We start from the raw sequence: 6,547 nt of genomic DNA, 5'->3' as shown, positions 1-6,547 counted from the left end.
ATTCCTGTTTGGGATAAATGAGGCAGAGCATGTCTTGGAAGCATTTATATTGCAACCCTTTTAATTTGGCGATGTAGAAGTAGATTCTGCTTTCAGATGTATATTACGTTTCCTAGACTGATGGTCGAGTATTTCTTTACATCAAAAAGCTGTAAGAGAAGAACCATGATTTGCAACTTTCTTCTCAATCTGCAGGTTGCTTTGTGGAATTCTGAACCAATTTTTCGTTGCCGATACAGCACACTGTTAATGAGATTTTATATATATATATATATATACATACATATATATATAGATATTTACAACTATTTGACAACTTCAAATGCTGATATGGTGGAGTAAAAACATAAATTAATTTCTTTTGAAAAGAATTAGCATAGAATCAATTAGCATTGATTTCCCTTTGAAGTCAAATGTGCTTACAGGAGAAATTAATAGAACAATCTTTTCCCAGAGCTCAATAGCACAGGAACCTTGTGCAAATTTTCTTGCCAGAGCTTAGATGCCTGTTCTTAAGTTGCTTACAGCTTAAGCGTGGGCCAACTACATGTCTTGGACATCCTCAAAAACCTCAGCTATCATAAAAATGTTGTTTGTTGTTTCTTTTCTCTTTAAGTTGGCTGTCTTGTATGAAAAACTTCTGTTATCCCTATTGTACAAAAATAAATTGCCTGCTGTTACAAAAAGAATGTCAAACAGTATCAATTTTGTTTTAAAACCGCTAGTAAGTGTGTCAGCAACCACTGAGGCTGAATTTCTTTCTGTCTTTCCCTCACTTTAACCTGGTAGCTCCTCCTCCCACAACCAGGCTGCAGTTCTGTCCCTACAATCAGTTTGCACAGGAGGATCTATTGAGCATTAGATCTTTGTTTTCCCGGTGGGGACAGCAGCAATTCAGAGTTTGCCGACACTGCAGAACAAAGAGAAAGTTAATCTTTGCTTTTCAAACCATAAAAGCAGCTAAGCCCTTCTTGGTGCCTGGTGAGGAAAGGGGCTTTCAAGGTAGGAAGCATGCTCTAGGTTGCTGTTTTCTCAAAGTACAAACATCTAAAAAAAGTACAAATGTCTAAATTCTCTTGATAAACTTTTAACAGCAATTAATTATCATCTAAAACAGCCTAACTTTTGCCAGGAGGGAGAATGTTTGCTCTCAGGAATAATAGTTGTAAGGACAGGTGTTCTAGAAAGTTACTATTGCACCCTTGCCATAGTGGCTGGATCTTGGTGGCTCCCTTGAAACCTTGCCTTGCCCCCATCTCTGCCTGCCGCTCCCTATTCATGCTGACTAATCTTCCTTACAGCAGTGCCAGGAAACTTCTGGCTTCCCTGGGGTGGAGGACAAGGACCTGCTTGATCAGACCACCAGAGTCCACCTCTGCTTCTTACAAAAGGAAGGTTAACTTTACAACAATTGTGGGTTTTTTTTTTTTTTTTTTTTTTTGTTTTTTTTTTTCTTTTTTTCTAGAACAATACAGTTCCTTCTTTTTGACAAGTGATTCAACCAAATAAAACAGGTCCGGTACCTAGGAAATGGTGTTAAGGTGGAAAACCCAGTGTACATGCTAAGTAATGAAATGTTGAAATTCATTTATTTTCACATGAAGCTAATATACAAATATTTTGCATTGTTTGAGATTGTCATTAATCTTTTCTGCATTGTTTAAAGATTCTTTACTGCACTGTGGTTGCAGATGGAACTCATTTTTTTGGGAAGAGATCCCAGTAGAAACAGTGTATCAGGGCATTGCATGGATATATCAAAATAACGTTTATTTATTCAAAATAGGTAATGGATAATGCATAATATGTAAAAAATACACATCGCAGAGGGTTTCTAACCCCCAGACAGCTCTTGAGACCAGAGCAATTGCAATAGGTACAGTCACCAGCTTCAAAGTGCTTGCACGACCAAGCACCTGCATTTTTTTTGAGAGCAAAAATGCTCTAACTGAGGAGAGTAGATTAGCACCAGGATTTGATACTTTAAGCAAACACTTGGCATTCTAAAAATGGAGTCATTGTTGTTCCTGTGGGTTAAATATGTTTTTGATTCTCTATGCCTTCTGTCATGCACCTTAAACAAATTCAAGCAGGACTAATCCCCCCCATTTATTTTGCATTACCTCCTCTCTCTCACTTAACTGCTTTCTCCTTATCTTTCTCTGTTATGCTCTTTCCCTTATATGCACTCTTTTTTTTTTTTTTTTTTTCTTTTTCTGGTGTGGCTAGGTTGTTTAACTTTTCAGGTGCCAGGTGCAGCTGTGGAAATGAGTAAGCCTGCTGAGCTGAGAGCTGTGGGATTGGCAGAGCTGTAAAATAGCCAGGCCAGATCCTTGCCCTGAACACAGGCGTTTTGTTACAGACAGCGTGATATACTGACTTTTATGTGTGTGTGAAACAAGGTGTGGCAGAGTAACCCTTTTGTTGCTTTCCTCTGCGAAGCAACTGGCACTGCTCTGAAATTGCCTGTAGACTTCTTTCAAGGTGGTGTAGCTCTTTCTGGGAAAACTCATGACAGAGAGCATTTAGGTAGATACAAATAAACGACTGCTCTGCTTTGCAGCTAGTAGAATAGAATACAATAAATTAAACAGAATAGAATAGTTCAGCTGGAAGAGACCTACGACAATCAGTCAGTCCAACTGCCTGACCACTTCAGGGCTGACCAAAAGCTACAGCATGTCATTAAGGGCACAGTTGAAATGCCTCTTAACTATTGATTGCTTGGGGCATCAACCATCTCTCTAGGAAGTCTGTTCCAGTGTTTGAACAGCCTTTCATTAAAAAATGCGTCCTGATGTCCAGTTTGAAACTCGCCTTGTGGAACTTTGAGGTATTCCCACATGTCCTGTCACTGGATACCAGGGAGACTAGATCAACACCTCCCTCTCCACTTCTCCTCTTCCAGAGGCTGTAGGAAGCAACAAAGGTGGCCCTTTAGCCTTCTTCTCTCCAAGCTAGACAAACCCATAATCCTCAGACACTTCTCACTGAACATTCCTTCCAGCCCTTTCACCAGCTTTGTTGCTCTCCTTCGGACACATTAAAGGACCTTCACATCCTTCTTGACTTGTGTGGGGCCACTGCACACAGTACTTCAAGTGAGGCCACACCAACATGGAACACAACAGAATAATTTCCTTTTAAGACTGACTGGCTGTGCTGTGTTTGATGTACCCGAGGCTGGAGGTTGTGCTCTGGGCTGCCAGGGCAATGCTGACTCCTACTGAGCCTCCTGTTGGCCAACACCCCCAGATCCCCCTCTGCAGGCTGCTCTGCAACCACTCCTTTCCCATGTTATACTTGTGTTTAGTGTAAGTGGAAATATTAGCTTCCTTTTGGTCTGTGAATTTTTATCTAGTGCTGAACAGCTGAACTGTATTCAACAGAAAGATAATTTTGAAAAGTTGCACCTTGGAAAAAATCTCTGCTGACTCACTCTAATCTGTCAAGACCAGTATTAGCTGCAATGGTACAGTGTAAGTTTTCAGAGACTGTAGGTTCAGGAATGTGGCATTCCCAGTCTCAGAAGAAAAAGAGTATTCTACTTTTTTTTTCTGCCACAACTGAGGTATATGAGCTAATGAATGCAAAATGTAAAATGTGTGTGCCTCTGCACTATGTCAGTAGGTAACCTTAGAAGGGGCTGGTTTAGCAAAAAAAGAGGGCTTAATTTTAAAACTGAAGAACAATGCAGGCAGGAAACCAGATCTCAACTGACCTGAAGTTTAGGCTGGAAATTGGAGGAATGTTGAACTCTGATTGGTAGAGTTTGGAGTGTCTTGGTTAGAAATTCAGAGATAAGAGATCAGTGGATTTGAATATGGATTCTATAATGTGTTTGCCATGGTGATAACAGAAAGTCACTTCACATTTTTTTATAGAGTAATGGAATGGGTTGGGTTGTAAGGGACATTTAAAGGTCATTTAGCCCAATGCAATGAACAGGAACACCTTCGACTAGATCAGGCTATAATAATATAATATATTAATAAGAATAATTCCAAATTAACTAAAAAGACCCTCAAGATGTAATATATATATATATTCTCTTATTTTCAAAGTCTTTGATATATAAAGTGAGACGTGCACTCAGGAGGAGTCACATGATTCACGCTAAAAAAGATAAAATGGTCAGTCTGAAGATAAAAGGGAATTTTGGTTCCCATGTCCTTACAGGCTCCAAGAAACTTCAGTAAGGCAGTAATCACAAGCCCAGGAGACTGGGCTAGATAATCTTTTAAGAGGTTTCCAAACCAATCCATTCTATAATTCCATGATTTTTAAAAGGTACATTAGAAAAAACGTAGGTGCTCTCTGCATTTACAAAGAATGACAAATTGCAAAAAAGGAAGATTTAAGTAAGCTACCAGTTGAACTTTAACAGTAGGAATAAAAGGACAACTGGAAGCCTGTTGAATCCTCTTTACTGGAAATTCTTAGGGTTAAGATAACCATTTGTCAGGAAAGATAGTGCTAGAATTAATCTGTTGAATCTTCCCATTTGCATTAGGCAAGTTTGGCTGAATAAGACATGAACAAGTTAGATGGGACAGTGAACTCCAGTCCTTTAAAGCACCGGACTTTCCTGGTGACATGAGAGGAGCTGCTGATTTAGTCAGGTGCTGTTTATTAGTGACTGGGGATGTAGAATCACAGAATCTTAAGACCTTAAAGATCTAGTTTCAGCCTCCCTGGATGGGATGACTTGCAGAGAGATCTAGATAGATTGCAGCATTGGGTAGTGGTTAATGGGATGAAATTTAACAAGTTGAAAACTGGATTCTGCACCTAGGATGGAGTAAACTGGGCACAAGTATAAACTGGGAGAGGAAAGACCAGAGAGCAGTCCTGTAAAAAGAGGCAGGGACACCTTCCACTAGATCAGGTTACTCAAAGCCCCATCCAGCCTGGCCTTGAACACTTCCAGGGATGGGGTATAGTGTCTCAGCACTTTCACAGTAAAGATTTTCTTCCCAATATCTAATCCAAACCCTCTTTCAGTTTAAAGCCATTCTCCATTGTTTATCACTACATGCCCTTGTAAAAAGTCCCTCTCCAGCTCTCTTCTAGGCCCTTTTCAGGTACTGAAAGACTGCTGTAAACTCTGACCTTATAACTTTGTGTGCACTTGATTTTTCTTGTAATTACTTGAATGGATAGTGCTGTGGTTTAAAGCACTTTCCAGAATTAGACTTTTCCCCCCCTCTCTTTTCCCCTTTTGTCCCAGTTTAGTTTGTATTTGTTGATGTGTTACATGAATTTCTCCAGTCCCTTTCTAGGGCTCTTGGTGCACCTACAGCTTACCATGGTGTCTTTTATTCAGTAATATATTAACTAAGAATGTCACAAAGATAAAAGTCAGATGTACATACCCAGAAACAACACAAGAAAAGCATTACTTTCCTACCAGTATTTATAAATTTTGCATGTCCAATAGCTGTAATTTTGCTATTTATATTCAAGCATTTGATCTAGAGTGGATTTTACAGTCAAATAGCATTCATATAATAGACATTCAGCATCAAAGATTCCAGATGTCCCTCTCCATATGTGCTTCAGGCATAGCTAACAATGTATTTATGGGGATTACCAAAACACCTTAACACCTGAGCATCTTGCAATCATTGATGAATTTCTAATCATATTCCTAAGGGGAAGAGATTAAGTTGCAAATCCCCTTTTATTTATTTATTTATTTATTTATTTATTTATTTATTTATTTATTGAAAATTCAGAAAAATTGAACAACTTACCAAGATCCTATAAGCAATTCTGGGGAGCCTTTGTCTCTTGAGTCCTGTTCTGGTGTCACAATTCACCTCCCTGACAACCTGAGCCTGCAGTGACCAGCAGAGGAACAGACCCTTACCTAGATCTTTTGTACTGGATCACTGTAAAATCAAAGCCTGCAGGTAAAAAATTACCATTTGTTTTACCTAGATTTTGACTGGCTTGAAACCAATCTTTAATGAAGGAGCTGGAGGGAAGCCTGTAATAATATTTGTTGATGTTGTTGTTTTTTAGAGCTTTCCCAAAAAAATAGGAAAAATAAAAAAATTAAACTGGTAACTATCTAAATTTGCAGGTAGGCCCAACAACACATGATGAACATCAGAAGTTGGGATATGTGATGGGTGTCAACTAAGCAGCTTTTGTTTCCTAAGCTTTCATTTTGTGACTGATCTATTTCATAACTTATTTCACTGTATCCTGAATTACAAGATGCTATTTAACATATGGTCACAATAAGAAAACATGACAGATTCATCATTATACAAACATGCATCTAAAACTGTCACCAGTTGTAATTTTGTCATTGTTCTCCTTTTTTTAAAATTTAAGTGCACTTGGAATATGAAATAACCTTGTCTATTGACCCATTTTTGACTTGTATCTGTGCTCTCATATATTTCAACTCAAGTTGTTTGAGCATAAGAACGAATGTGTAACATAGCTTTGGTTCATTTCTGTTTAGGCAGGTTCTAAATACACTAAAAAAAAAAAAAGATAAATTATCTTTGTTGCACTGGAATTGGCAGCATCA

The sequence above is a fragment of the Vidua chalybeata genome, chromosome 1, assembly GCF_026979565.1.
Source record: "Vidua chalybeata isolate OUT-0048 chromosome 1, bVidCha1 merged haplotype, whole genome shotgun sequence".
NCBI classification, from domain to species: Eukaryota; Metazoa; Chordata; class Aves; order Passeriformes; family Viduidae; genus Vidua; species Vidua chalybeata.
The sequence above is the reverse complement of the archived record's forward strand: the minus strand, read 5'-3'. Positions refer to the sequence as shown.